The sequence below is a fragment of the Vicugna pacos genome, chromosome 13, assembly GCF_048564905.1.
Source record: "Vicugna pacos chromosome 13, VicPac4, whole genome shotgun sequence".
Lineage (NCBI taxonomy): Eukaryota > Metazoa > Chordata > Mammalia > Artiodactyla > Camelidae > Vicugna > Vicugna pacos.
The window spans coordinates 38913514-38933032 of NC_132999.1; the positions used below are offsets into that span (position 1 = coordinate 38913514).

The following is a 19519-nucleotide window of genomic DNA, read 5'->3' on the forward strand; positions in this document are numbered from 1 at the left end:
CGCCGCCCTGCTTGCTCTGCCTTGGGGCTGGGAAGGTGGAAGCTCGCCCCACTTCCTGTTTGTTCGGCGCACTCTGTGACCATAGATGGTCAGGTCTAGGGCCGCGCGGAAGCTTCCGCCCCGTGGTAGCCTCCGCCCTGCGGTTTGGGAGTCCTTCCTCCCGGTGTGCGAGTCCTTCCTCCCGGTGTGCAGGGTGTGGTCCCCAAGAATAAGATGAGCAGAATTAAAAGAGATCGTGCTCCACTCGACTGAAACCCGACTTCAGAGGCAGCCTCGGCGGGGGCTGAGTGTGCCCAGCCGGCTGGCACTCAGTACAGGGAAGGTTCCGCACGGGAGCCGCTGTGCGCAGGGAAGACTGCTTCCGTGCTCTTCAGGCCTGGGGATCAGAGCTTTGTTTTCTCAAGGCTCACACTTTCCAACCAATGATTATCCTCCCACAAAAATTTATTTCCAGAAAAAAATTGGCAAGTGCTGCGGTTCCCACCCCTTCAGCTGAACGACTGTGACAGCTCCAAGCTTCAAGTTGAATGCCGGCGTTATATGCCAGAGTCACTCATTCAACAAACATAGTTCTTATAATAACAGCTACCATTTACTGCGCGCTGACTTCATGCCAGGACTGTGCTGAATGCTTCAGTAGTATTTTTATTTAATTTTAATTGGAACTCTCTGTGGTAGGTACCATTATGGCCTCCAGTTTTCAAATGAGGAAGCTCAATTACTTGCCAGGTTCACAAAGTGATTTTGAAGAGAACACATCTATCTGGCTAAATCCCTTGAACTTAACCCCTATGGTAGACATGCTGGAATCATTTGTGGCAGTTTGGAGGCAGCGATGCCTCTGGGTGGAGCGACATCCTGGGTTCCAATCCTGGCATAGGTGTTTTACAAAGTCTGATCCAAGACTTTGGTCTGGTTATCTGACTTCTCTGAACCTGGGCCTCTTCTCAATTTTATCACTCAGAATGTTTGAAAGAAAATGACCACATGGCAAAATATGGTACAAAAATTGTAGTATATCTCAAATATTTACATTTAACAAAAACATTGTTTCACACACACACACATGTGCACAAACTATTCAGACATAACATAAAAAGGTTATATTTGAGTGCTTCATGTATGTGAAGTCCAGGGCAAATAGCCTCCCTGGCCTTCACTGTAATCAGCTCTACATTTAGCTCTCCTAAATCTCTTTCTGGATTAGAGACAGGAAATAACTAGACCATACATGTATCTTAGAGGAAGGGGAGAGAAAGGAAGAAACTGGAAAGAGGAGGAGGAAAAGAAGGAAGAAAATTTCCTCATCTATAAATTGGGGATAATAATCCATAGGGTTGTAAAGAGAAACAGAAGCAATAATCTGTGTGAAACCAATCGATAAAGTGATTCTTTGTGAAGAGTGCACATGTATGTCACAAGGCCTCCCCTTAAGGAACTTATAATCTTTTAAGGTGTCTAAACACATATACTTGTAACTCTAGTGGGAGGCAGTTTAAGAGCAGTATCATGACTTTTATTTATTCGTTTATTTATACTCTGAAAAAAAATTACTGAATTCATATTCTGTTCTAAGCACCATGCTATTTTGTACCAGGCACACTAGGAGTACAGCAATGAACAAGTCAGACCCTGTGGAGCCTTCGTGGAGCAATCTCTTGTGGAAACAGGTGTTTCCAACAGCGAAGATCATCAGAAGATGAGCCGACTACTGGCTTCCAGTTTTTTCTTCCTCACTGATCCTGCCCAGTGCCCAGTGCTCGGTACCTCATCCATGGTAGGTTCTCATCAAGCCCATATCCAGTGAGACCCTTGAATTCAGAACTCATTTCCTGGATTGAGATGGATGGGTGGAACTTTGCAGAGCAAACATGAGTGAACAGTAGTGGAGATGGGAATCTGTGCCTGGATGAGGTGAAGGGTTCCTATAGGAGAGAAATAGGAGATAAAGCTGGGGTGGTGGAGGGAGATGTTGAGCAAGCTCTCCCAGGCAGGAGAGGTAAAACCCTGATGTGAAAGTGAGAGGGAGCTGGTCAGATCGCATTTTAGAAATACAACCCTACCTGTGTTGTAGAGCATGGGCTTGAGTGAGTTAAAAAAAAACAGGCAAGAGACCTGTTAGAAAACAGATACAAAGATGTAGTGAGGTCTGAATCAAGGCTGCAGTATGGGGATTCAGCAATGGGACAATGCAGAAGCTACCATTCTCACAGAGGGGATAGTGAGGAGGAGGAAGACAAATGGAAAGGACGTGATTTGAATATGAACCTTCAAACCTGATCTAGTTCCCCAGGGATACACTCCCTTTGAATATTACTCTTTCTTGGCAGGAATCACAATCCTAATTAAATAATTATTTGTGCAGCTATCTTTTATCTTTCTAAGTACCCTGAGATTAGAATCCTTGCCTCTCTGGCACAAAATGGATGTTCAGTAGATATTTATGGAAAATTGGGACTAAATGGAAAGGGTGGGAGGGGTCAAAGTGGCTCTGAGACTTGGAGATGGGTGAATGGGGGGTGGGAGGAAGACTCAATCCGGGTTTTGTGGTTTTGAGCCTCAGACCTTAAAAGTCCAGCCTGGGAAGAGAAAGGGAGAAAGGAGGACAGTTAATTATTTTTCAAACAAGAACTGCAGACAGAAAATTTTTTTTAATTTATTTTATTTTTTTAAACCATTTTTTATTGAGTTTTTTATTTTTTTTATTTTTTTTATTGAGTTATTGTCATTTTACAACGTTGTGTCAAATTCCAATGTAGAACACAATTTTTCAGTTATACATGAACATACATACATTCATTGTCACATTCTCTTTGGCTGTGAGCCACCACAAGATCCTGTATATATTTCCCTGTGCTACACAGTACGATCTTGTTTATCTATTCTACCAAAAAAAATTTTTAATTAAAAAATTTAAAAAGAATCACCAAAAGAGAGTTTATTGATTATCACACATGCCCCTTCTTCATGTATTTTGCCACTTCCTTATTTTGCCTGGATGTCAGTACATTCTAAACCTGCAGAATTGCTTTGTCTGTGAGGGCGCCACCCAAGATTCTTCCGTATCTCTCAGAGATTCAGACACAGAAGTCTGGTGGTTCATCTGGAGTGTTTCCCAGCCTGGCTCAGAGGAGCGCCTGCATCTGTGCTGCCTGGCCCAGTGCCTGCCTGCATTTGTGCAAGTCCTCCAGCCCCCTGACAGAAGGGGTTGATGATAGACAACAATCTACAGGAGCCCATCTTTTTTCCTCTCCTAGGATAGAGACCCTGGCTCCAGCCTGAGTTAAGGTCTCAGGTCCAATAATTACCAGTTGGCAAGAGATATACTGGCAATATAATGTAGTCCTTAAGATCTGGCTTGGGTGTCACTCTGACCTGAACCCGAATCTCAACTCTGCCACTTACTGTGTGGTCTTGGGTAAGTCAGTTAACCTCAGAGAAGGATGTTAAAATCTACCTGGAATGGTTGACATGATGATGAGGAGAGAAAATATACAAAACACTTGGTTCACAGTAAATATTCCATGAGCAGTAACACTTATTATTAGATACAGAGAGTCTATTGTCTGTGTCCCTGATGAAGGCAGCCAGGAAACAAATTAAGGTCTGAAATGTCAACACATCGGATGGTGCCACCAGAACCACTGCCATGCTGTTGAATCACCAGAAAGTATCTCCTTCTTTATATCACTAACTTTTTATTGAAAGTCTGTGCCCTTGGCTGCAAGTAAGACTAGATAAATCCAGAATATGAATGCTTTTGGCTGCAAATAACAGAAAACTTGACTATGGTAACTTTTTTTAAGTATATCCTGCTCACAAGGAGAATGGAGGTAGGCACTTTTACTGGCTCAGTAATAGCAGAGCTGCTATCTCTGCAGTTCAGTTTGACTTAGTCTTCTAGTTGCAAGTTTGCCATTGTAGCCCAAGCCATCACATCATGTTTAAGGACAGAGGAAAGAGGAAAAGGAAGCTGAAGCATCTGAAAATGGAAAGCTAAAATTTTCTAAGGAACTCCACAAAGCATACCCTGCTTTCTGTCTCATAGCCAGAACCAACAGCCAACAAATATTTCAGCTTCCTTGTCCCTTAGAGGAACACTTTCGAGGTGTGTGTTTCACAGTATTTTCAAGGTTCCTGAGAGGGGCTGAGTGAGCTCCAGGTGCCAACTGCAGGAACCCACTCATTAATGAACCCTTTATTGGCTTTTCTCCCTCCCCCAACTCACTTGTTTCAGGGAACCCAAACTAAAAAGAATGGAGTTGGCTGAGTCAGGCACACTAGGAAGGTGACAATGAGCTCTGCAGCATTGATGGTATAAGATGCACTCTCTCGTTGTTTGAGATATCGCCCAAATATTATGAAGGGGACTCAGATGCTGAGTGTCCGATATGAATGATAGGTGTCCATGATAATAAACCCTGGATTGTCCAACATCAATATATACCCTTCTTTCTACACTTACACTTCAAAAAATGAAACAAAACTCACTAAAACAATCCTCCCCTTTATAATCTAAATTGTCATCACTATACCCATTCCCCTACCCCAAAAAAGAAATCAACCCAAGTCTCATCAGTTACTTCATCTAGCTCTGAGTCCAGGATCTTGGAATAATATTCATCTTCCTCGAGTTCCATAATCGTCCTTCCTCAATATTCTTCAGCCTATAGACTGAACAATAAAGTCAACCACCACAACATACCACACCTTACACATATTGGAGGGTGGGTGGGGGGAGAAGAAAATTAGATACTATTTTAGTATCTGAATATACTCAAAGCAAGCTGAGATATTTGTTGATTCCAGCTATAAGACAGAAAGCAGGGTTGGCTTTGTGGAGTTCCTTAGAAAATTAGATACTAAATTAGTAACTGTTGAGCTGACATGATAAAACTTTCTGTAACTGATCACAAGACCTTAATTGATAGTTTTGACTTCATATATCCACTACTCACTTCATATTTTCTTTGTCTTTGACCAACCCCTGGGTTCACCAGGGTCATAATGATGGGAAAAGAGGACATGAAAGAAGGTTGCTGCTGTCTTAAAGGCTCTGATCCAGAAATGGCATATATCACTTCCACTTCCACTGCATTAGCTAGTACTTAGTCAGATAGCTTCTGGCTGGGGCTATAACTTGAGTTTTCTATAGGTGACCTAAAGCTTTTTTCTTGAGGGGCTGAAGACCTTGGTGGTCCTGCCTGTACAATATTCCCATAATTTTCTGTGCTAAGTAAGCGTGGCAGAACTAGGAGATGCCCCAGGTATCCTCTGGGTTATATCATAATCCTTCCTCCCTCTATTGCATAGTGACCATTCTATTTTGCCTTGATAAACGCTCATTTACTCCAACCAACCATCATAATCAGAGATATGCCAGTGAACTTTAACAATAGGTTCTCTGGGGTAAAATACCTGATTTGTAGATTTGCCAACTTCTGTAGTGTAAATACTCCCCCCATGGCCAATTTTAAGCTACCAACATTATATCACTGAAGAAAAATGCACTATGGCATATGAAATAGTGGCCCTTCAAAGAGGTCCACATCCTAACCTCTGAAACCTGAGAATATACCACCTTATATGGCCAAAGGGGTTTTGTAAATTAAATTAAGGCTCTTGAGATGGGGAGAGTAGCCTGGATTATCCAGGTGAAGCCAATGCAATCACATGGTTCCTTGTAAGAGAAAGAAGGAATCAGGAGAGTCAGTAAGAAAAAGAGATGTGACAATGAAAGCAGAAGTCCTAGTGATTCAACCAAGGAATCAGGGTACCCTCTAGAAGCTGGAAAATGGAAGAAGCAAGTTTTCACCTAGAGCCTCTAGAAGGAACATAACTGTGCTGACACCTTGATCTCAGGCCTGTAAGACCTATTTTGGATTTCTGATCTTCAGAAATGTAAGATAATAAATTTTTATTGTTTTAAGCCACTAAATTTGTGGTAATTTGTTACAGCAACAATAGGAATCATACATGTACACAATCAACTCCGATAAGCCTGTATCACCTACTCTGGCACACCACTGAATTAACCTTTGTTTGTTTGTTTGTTTGTTTGTTTGTTTGTTTAACCTACTAGCATGAAAAATTTGCCCCAGATTGGCCAATGGCAGTCTTAGTTTCCAATCCACCAGAACTAAATGCATGTCCTTTGGTGGATGCATTCCTCCTTTGGGTAATAAAATTTGTGAATAACCACACTCAGAATCCCAGAGAATGAAGATAAACATTTAAAAGTAGTCAATTAGGTATAATAGATTGCCACTCCACATTTACCCTTTTCTCCTGGGATCCATCTATTTTGGCTAGGAATGAAACGCTACCACGCATTGGTTACTGGTTCAGAACTAACAGTGCAGCCTGCATAGGATAGAACTTGAAATCTTTGTCCCTTACTTACAGCCATGTATTGGGCACCTTTTGTGCCCATGGGCACACCTACTCCAGCCATTGCTATGGCTACCAGTTGCGTGCAGGTGTGACCCAACAGTCCAAAGCTTCATCTGCTTTCTCCAAGTATCTCGCTTTCTGTCCCAGGGCTTCTCTCATGGAACACACCTCATGGGATGCCTATGAGAACCTGTGCAATCATTTTGACTCATGTCAGCCTGAACGTGTCAACTTGAGAGAGTGCAAAGGAGTTAACAGCAGTTGGGAAACCCTTGACCAGTGAAGCACGGGAGCTGCTGAATAAATACTCACCTCTTCCTTCCCTTGATTGGACAGTTGAGAGTCACACTCTGCACTGCCTCAGAGTATCTCCAGGGAAATCGAGCCCCATATGTCCAAGGCAGTGACCTTCTGGATCACTCATCCTTGGGTTGGCTTTCCTACTTTGCCTGTTTTACTCTTCCTACTTAGTCTCTGACTCCTGTCCTTTGGGATCACTTCTGAAAATAAGCTACCTGTTTGCAAGACCCTGTCACAGGCTCTGCTTTGGGGCAGGTGGGGAATAAATCTAAAAGATTTGTTAGTAAAAGTGACCCTAGAAAGCAGATTCTCAGGATGGGAGTCTGGAACTGGAGCAGACCCCAGTGAGCACCCCATTCCTGGTGGTAGGAGCAAGTGCTGATACCCCTTGACATGCAGTAGCCTTATAATTATTAAAATCCTTACCACTGGTATATTGTAATAAGATGTAAAAGAAAGGTGAGGAGGGGAGCGTATGTATAGCTCAAGCAGTAGAGTGCAGGCTTAACATGCACAAGTTCCTGGGATCAATCCCCAGTATGTCTTCTAAAAATAAATAAATAAAGCCCAATTACCACCCCCTCCACCAAAAAAAAGAAAAAAAGGAAAGTAAAGCATTGATTTAAGAGGCACAAGTAGCATTTGAATGGCCTGGGAATAGTGTTACAAGAATTATAGTGTCAGCAGGCTTTTGTTAATGACTTTTGAAATCTTGGAAAAATACAAGATAGGAGATCAGGTTAACTATCAACGCAAACATATTTGTCAACCGTGGCTTGAGTATTACACTGAACTATACTTGTTCACTTCTCCTTCATCAGTCACTTCTTTCTGTCCCTTTCCCTGACTTCTCTGCTGTGTGTGCCTGTTCCTAAAAATTCAGTCCTAGGTTCTTCATTCCTTGCTCTTTCCAATAGCGAATTATCCTCATCTTGTGTCTTTTGTTATTATCTTCATTCCAGCTTCTCTCTGATGTGTTTGCCATCCTTTTCTGTAGCTCTAGATTCTTGAACATTTTAAAACTTTAGCTGTTGTTAAGAGACGTTGGTCAGTGTGTCAGTATATCTCCACAAGATGGCAGCCTTGCTAACTTTGGCTGCACTAAATACAGTGATCCACTCCCTCAAGTTGGAGCGGGTAGGAGGGACTTCTAATAAGACTTTATTAATCTTATTTAAACATTTGTTGACAGCCTTCTCAATACTGGCCTTTTTAATATATTAGTATTGTTTTTGGTTTTGTTCTTTTTCTGTAAAGGAGTTTCTTTATTATATGTAACATAGGCAAAATTACTTGTCAATAAATTTTTAAGGAATTTCACATGTTCTTAACATGTTCTGATCCCGGCCACTATCCATCACCTTAGTTCCTCCAATGTTTGAGTCACAATCTTCAAGACAGCCTTTTCAAAAATTTGTTTTGCTCAATCCACATTTTTCACAGTTCACAATTCTTTTAGTTGGGTTTCTTCGATCTCCAGTGGACTATGGACACATTTCAAAAATTCCCCACCTGTAATCTTTGGACTCCAATTTCCTCAAGCAATTTACTTTTGGACTATATTTAGGGTCAGAGGAGATGGAGCTGACAGGTTCAGAATTTTAGACACCCTCTAAACTCACCTGAAGTTCAAATCATATTCAGTCCAAAGCTGTCACACCCTAGGAACAGTACTGACCGCTGAGATATGCAAATACCTTTTTTAAAGTTCAGACACTGTGTTCTCAAGATAAAAGCCTAAAGGAAGAAGCCATCTTTGTTTCATGTCAGCATTAAAATTAGAGCACTAAGGGTAGAGTGTGTGCTTAGCATGCACGAGGTCCTGGCTCCCATCTCCAGTACCTGTGTTAAAAAATAAATAAACCTAATTACCTCCCCCAAAAATTATTTTAAAAAATTGGAGTACTAAATCAATATAGCTGATAATTTCTTCATATCTTACGCTTTTAAATGATCAGTTCTATAGTCCTGGAAGCAACCTTTATGTTTATCAATGTCCTCATCAGTTGAATCTGTTTTAGGTATCATGTCCCTTCTTATCTGTATCAAAACTCATACTGAACAATGAGTTGTGGTTTGCAAAAGAGGATTTACTTTTGCACTTGTCTGTAAGTCTTTGTCCACAAATTAAACAAAAGCAAATATAAGTCCAGTATTGGTTTTTCTTTTGTTTTGTTTTTGTTTTTTGGATATTCCCCAAAATAGTCCCATTTGCAGATGAGAAAACTGAGTTGAAAATGGTTAGCTTGCTTGAAATCAGGACCTAGATTTGAAACTGGTTTTCTGACCCCGAACCCAATTCTCTTTCCATTAGATAAGTGAATATAAAGCTGTAACAGTATTATTATTTAGTATTCGGTTTTTTGTTTTTGTTTTTAATTACAAGTAACAGAAAACCAACTTGAGCCAGCATAACAACACAGCAAAGCATTTGGGAGTGTCTCATGGGAACCTGAACAGAAATGACGTCCCGGCTTTAAAAGAAATAACAGAGCCAGGAACTGGAAAGCCTTCAAGACCTGGGGGAGGAAAGATGGGAAAATAGGGGAGGAGAAGAGATAGGGAAAGCTGGGGAGACCTAAAAAATTAAGCTCTGCCCCATCCCCCGTTCAACTAGAATAGCCCCCACTGTAATGCATTTTACATGTTGGGGTCCTATGCCAGGTTCTATTTGAAAAATAAGGGTTCAAATATGTTAGACAATTATTTTAAACCATTGGTGTAATGTATGAAGCCATTCCCATATTGTTAGACATTTAGGGACTCTTGGGTTTTTCTGATTTTTTCACTCTAATAAGTAAAATTGTGATGAAGATTCTTTCATATTTGTACTAGACAGTGCATGGAGTCATGGAGTACTTCTGTTCCCCCCCCCCCAGCCCTTATAACTTTCCTTAAGGGAGGAAAGGGTGGGAGGTTATAGCCTCAGGCAATTAATTCTAGCTAGTGCTCAAAGGCCAGTGCTACTTGGGCCTTCCTCTATTGTCAACCAGTCCAGAAATACTTAGTGACCATGAAACCACATGCTCATCTACAGTGATGGATAGAACAGGCACAGTCTGTCGTAATGGAGCTAACAGTCTAGTGTGGGGAAATCGGACATGAAACAGACACTCTACTAAATGATTACACAAGACACTCAAGCAGAGTGCAGCCAAGCAGAAGTTCAGAAGGTTAAGAAAACACACAACAGAGAGATCTGACTTAATTTGAGAGGGGGTGGGTGGTTAAGACAGGCTGCCCTGAGGAAGTGTCACTTAATCTGAGACAAGGATGAGCCAGACAAAAGGAATGGAGAGGAGCTGTTCGAGCAGAGAAAAAGTGTGAAGGCCGTAAGGTGGAGGAATTTTGGCAGGTTCAAGGGACTGAGATCAGATCTGTGTGACTGGCCACAGAAAAGAAAGGAAAGTGATAAGAGATGGAAGTGAAAGAGGCAACACGGTCCAGATCATGCAAAGTCTTATGAGCTATATAGTAAGGATTCTGAAATATATTTCAAGGGTATAGGAGATCATTGGAAACCTTTAAATTGCTGAAGTGCACCGTCCTATTTGTGCTTGAACAAGAGCATAGCATACAAGGCCAAAGTGGATACTAGAAGGCCAGCAGATAGAGATAGGGGGCTGATGAAGAAGTCCAGGCAAGGGATGATGATGGCTGGGAAGACCGTGACAGCAGATGAAAAAAAATGGTCAGATTTGAGAGTGAGTGATCTAAGAGGTGGAAATTACTGGAGATAGTGGTTGATTGTTTATGGTAGTATGTGTAAGAGAGGGTGAGAAGCCAAGACTATTAGTTTTCTGGTTTGAGCAGTTGGGTAGATGGTATTTCCTTATACAGAGTGGGAACACTGGAGAAAGAGTACATTTGGAGGGGAAAGGTAATGACTTCTGTTTTGTCATGTTCAGCCTGAGGTATCTCTGGGATTTCCTGAATATGCAAGTAGACATACAGAACTGTATGGAGCTCAGAAGTTTGGCCGGGAGGTGTCAGTTTAGGAATCCTGGAATTGGATTAGTCTACAGCGAGACAAGGAAAAGGTCCTCCAGAGCTACTGAGGATCTACATCAATAGTGAGTTAGAAGAGAAGCCAGAAAAGGAGATTCAGAAGGAGCAACCAGAGAGGTAGCAGAAACTCAGAAAAATACATGGTTCAAGAAAGCCAAGGGAATAAAATGTTTCAAAAAAAGCAGTGGATCCCTCCACTAAATGCAATAGAATAAGCAAATAAAAAGAGGATGCAAAAGTGGTTCTGGAAATACAGTGGCCACTGGTGATATTATCAACAGCAATTTGGCAGAGTGGTAGGAGGCAGAGACTAGATAGGAGTGGGATGAGAAGTGGGAAGTGAGAAAATCAAGACAACAGTGTAGGTTACCCTTGAAAATTCTGCCCCTAAAAGAGACAGACAAAAGGAGTTGGAGGGGTTATAACTGAATTACTTTGCTCTATGCCTGAAACTAGCACAATATTGTAAATCAACCATACTTCAATAGAACAGGGAGGGTTGGAGGGAGACATTCATTCACCCATTTCATTTATGATTATGGAGTCATAACTCAGCTCTTCTCTTCCTCTCATGTCCTACTCCCTGTGTATCAACAAAGCCTGTTGGCTGTAATTTCAAAATATGCTGAATCCCACCACCTATCACTTTTTCCACTGCTACCTACTGAAAACCACCACTGTCTCTTGCCTGGGCTATCTTAAGAGTATCTTAATTTATCTTCTGATTGGTCTCTCCCTCACACCCCTTCCCTATTTAGCAGCTCTGTAAACTAAAGGGACAGGTTATCTCTCCCCTACACACAGTGTACATGCCACAGTGGGAAAGGCATAGGGTAACCTCTATAGCCATTCCCCTTCAAAGAGACAGAAAGCGGGAAGTGCATAATGGAGCCAATTTTGAAATGCTTGTTGGTTTAGAGTCTAACCCAGTTGCTTTGGAGTCATTTTTATTCACTAAGGTTTATGGATCCAGTGTCTGGGCTCTTGGTTCCACCCTCTGAATCATCCTTCCCTTATACCAAAAGAAAATTGACTTTGCAACTGAGTAACCTTCTCGCGTATAAAAGGGATGCAAAGACCTCTCTCTGTTTGTTTTGTACTATGTCACTGTTAGTCTGAGCTGATGATGCTTCTGCCAGGGCAATTTCCTTAAAGGCTTTGTGGGGTTTTTATGCATCAATTTACAACCCACTCCATTCAACAAAAACCATGCCTAACAACTGTCTGAGCAGAGTTCAGAGACCAGCTCTTCTCCACCTTGGGCTCCCCAAGAGACTGCTGTGAACAAATATCCTTAAGATATTTAGAGAGACTTCTTTGTATCTGACAGGTTCTATGAGGCACCTCCTTAGATCTTTTTTTTTAGATAATGTTTTCCTGACAGTATCTTGGATTTTATTTTTGCCAAGAGACATTTCTTAATTTTAGAATCATTTACCATCTGGAGAGGCTGACAATGAAAACTAGTTTTATATTTAAGCCCAGGAAGTCCTGGTCCTGGATATATTGAGGATTTATTGAGATGTAGTTCACATACTATGCAATTCACCCATTCAAACACACAATTGGGTGGTTTTTGGTATATTCACAGAGTTGCAACCATCACCACAATCAATTTTAGAACATTTTTATCACCCTAAAAGGGAAACTGGTACCATTAGCAGTCACTCCCCATTTCCCCCCCGCCCCTAGTCCTTACTTGCCTGTCGTAGTAATCACTAATCTGCTTTCTGTTTCTATAGATTTGCCTATTCTGGGCATTTCATATAAATGGAATCATACAAGATGTGGTCTTCTATATAATTAAGTTTATTTTTTAGTTTATCTCTCTCCTTTCATGTTTTATCATGGGCAGCATGTAAAAGGCAGGTAGCACCATCCATATTCTGCCTAGAAATCTCCTTGGTTGGCTCCTTGAGTTCAACAGGGACATTTCTTATTTTCTGTATTCCTTCGTGTGACAATGTTGCCAAACTTTCTAGGAAAGGACCCCTTGCCTCCTGCTTTCAATAACCTTTTCCTCCTTTTCCTTCGTTCCCCTCCAGACAGCCCCCTCCAGGCCCTTCAGGTTTCAGGTTACAGTCACTGAAGCTTTTTAAAAGCCTTTTCCCTCAAACCCCTTCCAACCGGTAATCCCAAAGCCAATGCTACATGTTTTAGGCTTTTGTTATGGCAGCACCCAGACCAAACTGTTTCATTTTCTATTGCTGAACAATGAACCGCTCCAAACTAAATCTGAGCCCTCCCGCAAGCAGATGCCAAAGATGGAATCAAAAGTTCAAGGGAGAAATGCCTGTGAAAGATCAAATTGAGAGGAAGTAGGAGTAGACTCTGATGCAGGCCTGGTACCCGTGAAAGGAAGGGTGAGTAAGAAGAGCCTTAGGGTACAGTGAGACAACTCTGGGAACGCCTTGACCTGGCCAGTTTCCTAATAGAGGAGTGCCACATTGTTACGAGTCCAAACTCGTTCTGCTAGCGGCACAACAGGCCAATAAATCAGGAGATGGGGTTTAGGGGTAAGGAATAGCGATTTTATTGAGAAAACTCGCAGACCAAGAAGATGGCAGACTAACGTCTTGGAAGATCATCTTACTCCAGTCAGAATTCGGGTTCCTTTTATACTAAAAAGGGGAGGGGGTGTGGTTGGTTGTTGCAAAATTCTTGGTTTGGTAGGATTCTTTCTTTCTTCTTGTAGCTGTCCATGTGGGTCAGGTCATGGTGCCCCTGTAAAACCTCTAACAAAACAAATGTTATTTTCTATTCTGCAACTTGTTATCTTTATGTAAGTGCAAAAGTGTTAATATCCTTAAAAATCAGAGCCTTGAGAATAGGCTCTCTTCTGTATTTCAGGCTAAAGGCAACGTTCTTTTACAAAAAGTGCTGAGCTAGCAAGACTAAGCCTAGGAAACAGGGCACAGGGTTAAAGCCAAAGAAACAGATTTAATGTGGTGTCAGATTTGTTCTTTTCTGTTACAACATGAGGCAGAAATGGGTAAGTTCTGGTATGCCCACTGGGCTCAGTCATGACTGGGACTAATCCAGAGAGGATTTGCTTTGGCAAGAATGCCATAGCAAGTCCCAGCAGTAGGGCTGTTGGCAGCTGCCAGCTACCTACTCCTCACAGCACTCACGCAGTTGTCTTTCTGAACATAAATCCAAGAGGTCATGCACACAGTCCACCCCGTTCTGACATAACCCATTCCTTGCGTGGCTAAGAGAGCCACCCTTCCACACATCTTTGGAGAGCAGCTCCTCCTCCCGGTTCTCACAGGCCCCCCTTCCTGAAGGGAAACTTAGAAGAGGGAAGTTAATGGGATGAACTATAGCCCTTATTGCTGCAGATGGTTGAGTTGTCTTTTTTTTAAATTAATTTATAGACTCTCTTTGTATGTTGCAAAAATTAATCTCTTCAGTTTTATGGATTGCAAACATTTTTCCAGTCTATTATTTGGCTTTGTTATCTTTTCCCATTAAAAAAAAAAAGATTTTTATGAGATCAAATAAACCTAACTTTTCCTTGATCTTCTGCATTTTTCTCTTGTTTAAGAGATTTTTTTTTTCAAATGAAGCACACGTTTTTGCCTTTTATTGTTTGTTTTATGAGGGTTGGGTAATTAGGTTTCTTCACTGATTTCTGCTTGTAAAAGGTCTTGCTAAATCTTAAATTATATGTTTAGGTGCCAAAATATCATTAAAAAGTTTTTTTCTTAGCTTTAAGCTTTAATGCTTCCAGAACTGATTTCTGAGTGTAGTGAGTCTGGGAGTCCAACCTTACTTTCTTTCCAATGGATGGCTAATTTTACCAGTGCCATTTATTAAACCATTAACTTCCTCCCTGAATTAAAATACCATTTTGTCATTCCTAAAATTCCCATCTACACTGGGATGTATGTCTAAACTCAGTCTATTTCTATGCTAATGTATACTTTTTATAACCAATGTTTTATTATTTTTGTTTGTTGATCAGAACACAGACACTATGAACAGTTTGTACATAATTCTTAATCTAAGTATTGAAAATCTCTGTAAGTTACATGGTTGTAATAATTTTCTGAGCAATTTTGCAATGATTTTCCAGCTTAAAATTTGAAGTCAATCTTTTCACAGTAAGAGGATATCAAATATGAGTATCTTAAAATATTGGCAAACTGATAGGTGTAAAACTCCATGAATTCATAGTTCAATATCAAGCATACTGCCTGTAAAATTTAGAAATGTTTTATATCACATTAACAAGGAAAGGAAAACTGGATTACCCCCTGCAAAAGATCTCACAAATGGCACACAGTTATAATAGGGGGATCCAAAACTAAGACACAGGTTTTTTTAAAGGGCGTGATTTAATTGATTTTATTTAGAAAACTTTACCAATATTAGAACATATATATTTTCATTGATCATTTCCATGGAACTCCTGTAAATATTTATTACACTGTAAATCATACTTTAGCCTTGTTGAAAAACAAATGTCAAATACCAAAGAATCAATATTACACTTACCACATTGTGTGTCTACATTATAATTAGAGGACAATAACAGCAACAATTTAAAATGACCTGTTTATGTCTGGAAATTTTTAAATGTACTGCTAAACTGGTCAAAGAAGACATCAGATAGGAAATCAGAAAATGCTTAGAACTAAATGACTTTAAAAATGCTTTACATCGAAACTTGTAGGAGGTACCTCATGCAAAGTCTTAAGTGCTTATATTAGAAAAAAGATAAGCTAAAATTTAAAGAGCTAAATGTTAAAAGTCAAGAAGTGAGACAAAGAACAACTGAACTAATCCAAAGAAACTAAAAGTAATGAGTTAAAAAAAAATGAGAGGAGAAACTAAATAAGCAAAAAACAAATACGTGTGATTTTCTAAAGATTGACATAGCCAAAAGTAGATTCTTTGAGAAGAATAATGAAATAGATAAATCTCTGGTGAAATGATGAAGAAAAGGCACAAACAATTTTTGGAGTTAAAAAAAAAATGCTACAGCAGAGACTGATGGTGTAACATATTTAAAGCTTACCCACCACAGCCTACCCTCTGAACAACACAATTCATATCTATTGAATGTGCAAAATATACTCATCATCCTCTCTGGATTCTGAAAATCTCTTCACATAATGGCATCAACTCAAAGTTCAGGATCTCATCATCTAAATGAGGTCTAGGTGTAGCTGAGGCTCCTTGGGGGTGGCTCTTCTTGATCTGAAGATCTGTGAAAAAAAATAATCAAGCTGTCTGCAACACAAACACAATATACAACGATGTTATGAAGACGAAGTAACTGCAATAAGCACTTCTGTTCAAAAGGGAGAAACAGGAGACACATAACAGGCAGTGTCCCATAGCAATTCTGAAATCCCAGCCAGGAACATATTTCCATTTCTTTGACTGGGACCCACTCCTGCTCTCTGTGGCCCTGAGCTCTGCCTTCTCAACCCTTGATTCTTCACTTTGGATCATCCTTCCTTTTCCATAAAAAATGGCTCATATTTGCTGCTGTGTAGCTTTCACAGCCTGCTTCTTGCCCATAAAAAGTTGGGTATTCCAAGGGCTGTTTTTGTTTTGAGCTGTCCTTTTTGCTAGAAGCTAGTGATTCTTCTACAAATGCAGTCTTCCTGAACATTTGTGTTCTCTGGGAATTTTATTTAGGTTCTCAGAAGCCACACCCACAATGTCTTCAAAATAGGTCCTTCTCTACCTTGGTCTGAGATTCAGTATGCTATAAAAAACACCCCTAAGATTCTTAAAAGCTCTCTTGTCTGTTAAAAAAAAAATCTAAGAGACATTCTAGCATTCTTAGAAACCACTTCATTTACTTGAGAGGACCTAGAAAACATGCACTTAAAACTCCTCAAGTCTCAACAAATGCAATATTGACTTCATTTATCTGAAGAATATTCTTCCTTTGAGAAACATTTGTTGGCTAGAAAAACTGTCCTGAGCCTTTCAGATATCCTCTAAATTCTTCTAGAATGCAGAATAGTTCCCTTTTAGCTTATCTCTGTCTTTCTGTACCTTATCATTGACAGCTAAAAGAAACCATTTGGTACTTTGAACCATCAGCCTAGAAATCTCCTTATCCAAATCATCCATGTATTAACTATACTTTCCATTTTATGTTTTACCATAGGTGACAATCTTCTGAACTTTTTGCTGCTACATAGCAGGAGTTGCCTTTTCTCCAGCCTCCAATAACAATTTCCTTTCTCTCCTTCAAATCTTCACTAACAGTCTTCCTAAGGCCCTTCCAGCTGCCAAACACTCCCTAGTCCCAAGCTGTTGCCATATGTTTTAGGTTTTTGTCACAGCAAGATAACACTTTGGTATCAATTTCTGTTCCAGCTATCTATTACTGCATAACAAACCACACTAAAACTTAGTAAATTAAAACAATAATTTATTATCTCTTATGTCCAGTGGGTTGCCTGGGCCCAGCGGGGCAGTCACTTGGGCAGTTTCTCATGTGATTACTGTCAGATGGTGGCTGGGGCTGGAGACATCTGAAGGCTTACCTGGGCAGGATATCCAAGATGGCTCATTCACATAACTGGAAATGGATGCTGGCTCTCTACTGGGAGCTAAGTTGGGGCTGTCAATCAGAGTGCCTACAGGTGACCTGTCCATGTGGCTTGGGATTCTCACACCATAGTGTCTGGGTTCTGAGGGGGAGTGTCTGAAGAGAAAACATTCCAAGAGATCCAGATGGAAGCTGCAATATTTCTTATGATCTAATCTTAGAGTCCCAGAGTGATACTTTCTCTGCATTCTATTCATTAAGCAAGGCAGCATTCCGTTCTATTGATTGAGTCATTAAGTCCAGTCCAGGTTCAAGGGGAGGGATAACTCTACATCAGTGAGGGAAGGAATTGTTCATCTCTGGAAACTATCTACAAAATCAACTTAAAGATGATATTGTCCATTAAAAATTAAGTTTATAATTATAACTATATTAAATGTATTAATTTTGATAGACTGGACATGTCAAGTTTTCCCTTCCAAGAATAGGATATGTTTTTCTATTTGTTTAGATTTTGTTTCATAATTCAGTTGTATTTAATTGGTGAGAGAAACTTCCTTTTTCAAACAAGAATGAAAAAGAAACAAAGCATTGCATATACTTGAAACATTCACTTGAGTGCCTATATGAGGCTGCATTGTACAGGTTTATGATTATCATGTTTAAGAAATTTTTAAAATTATAGAATAGACCTATTAGTATCCTTGTGGGAATAAATGTCTGCATTAATGTTAATTATGGGTGATGGCTAAAGCAGCTTAAAGTCAGAAGCAGCCAGTGATTTTTGGATTTTCATTCATTCATAAGTTGAACTGGGAAATAGGCCACTCTCCTCTACTGGTCCTGACTCCCTTTTTCCAGCTCATAGAATTAAACCAAAGCCAAATTATTGGTCTTAGATGGGTACTCTTTGAGGGCAAAGTAGGGCATGGTAGTCTACCATGATCAGTATTGTTTAATGAGCAACTACTATATATATGCTAGGTAATGGCTAGGTACTTTGCACCTATTATCTTACTGAAGATTAAATTAGGCAATAGGCCAAATAGAACAAAAAGAGACCTCAGAGATAGACCCATACTTAAATATGGGAATTTAATATATGATACAAGTATAGCACAAATCAATGAGAATATGACTATATCAGTCAGGGTCCAACCAAGAGGTAGAAATCATACAGTAATCTGTACAGAAAAAGTTTAATATAAAGAACTATTAACTATAGCAGGGGATGAAATTATAGGAGATTGGGTAGTAAGAAATAAAGAGAGCACTAAAGAATACAAGAATCTCAGATTTAAGGAATAGCTACTACTTCTAAGGCAATACCCAAAGAAGAGTATCCCTCAGCCTGAGACCCAGAATGGGTTGAAGAGGGAATTTCCTCTTCACTGGATGGTGGGAAAGCTGCACCAGTGAAATCTGCTGGAAATCTACCCAAGAGGTTGCAAGGGGAAACTGCTGGATACTGGACACTGCAGGCCACTGCACACTGTAGGCACTAGATGCTGGAGAAGCCACGTGCTGCAAGCCCAGTGCTACAGAAACTGCATACTGCAAGAGCCTGATTAGAGAAGGAATCAGGAAGAGGAAAAATCTCTTTTTCCTCAGGTGTTCTTCCAGTATCCTCTACTGACAAGCTTACTATTATCCCAGATGGTAAGGGAGAAATATTTAAAGGGATCATCTTATTTTTTGCAGAGCAGGCAATGAAGGGTAGATTTGGAACTATGAGCAATATGTTGAAAACTGACACAAAGGCTAATTGGAATGTCTGGTAGTTAGTGTTTGATAAGTTGGCTCACTACATGGAGAAAAATATTGAATCCCTATCTAATACTATATATAAATGTAAGCTCCAAATGGGGTAAAGACCTAAACATAAAAGGTAAAATTATGAATTTAATAGGAAAAGAAGTTGTAAGTTATTTTTGTAACCTAGAGGCAGAACAGAAATTGTTTTTAAACTTCAAAAAAATGTAACTTGAGGTTGACAAAAAAAAAATCTATGGATTTGATTGCATTAAAATCAAGATTTAGGGCTCAGTGAAGAGCTGTATGGACAAAGTTAACAGACAGATGACAACATGGGAAAAGATATTTCCCAAGTCTAATGCTAATAAGAGATTACTAACTAGAGCAGGATTTTGCAAACTCTTTCTGTAAAGGACCAAACAATGAAAACTTAAGCTGGCTGATAATCTTTGACACAACTACTCGACACTACTGTTGTACCAGGAAAGCAGCCAGAGACAGTAAGTGAATGGGTGACTGTGTTCTAATAAAACTTTATTTACA

General features: G+C 40.0%; 1 long non-coding RNA gene and 1 other non-coding gene across 5 annotated transcripts in view; one reads left to right on the top strand and one right to left on the bottom strand.

Annotated features, from left to right (window-relative positions):
* Window positions 1-19519, top strand: part of LOC140700699 (uncharacterized) — a 40343-nt gene that overhangs the window by 358 nt on the left and 20466 nt on the right. For 3 of the 4 annotated variants that reach the window (XR_012079252.1, XR_012079253.1, XR_012079251.1), the window contains exons 1-2: window positions 34-674; window positions 1598-1777. This is a non-coding gene — a long non-coding RNA (uncharacterized lncRNA). Of the gene's footprint in view, window positions 1-33; window positions 675-1597; window positions 1778-19519 lie in introns of those variants that run through there. The other variant, XR_012079254.1, reaches the window with a different exon arrangement.
* On the bottom strand, window positions 8719-8845 carry LOC116283018 (small nucleolar RNA SNORA40). Its single transcript, XR_004192563.1, has one exon. It is a non-coding gene; the product is annotated as a small nucleolar RNA SNORA40 (small nucleolar RNA).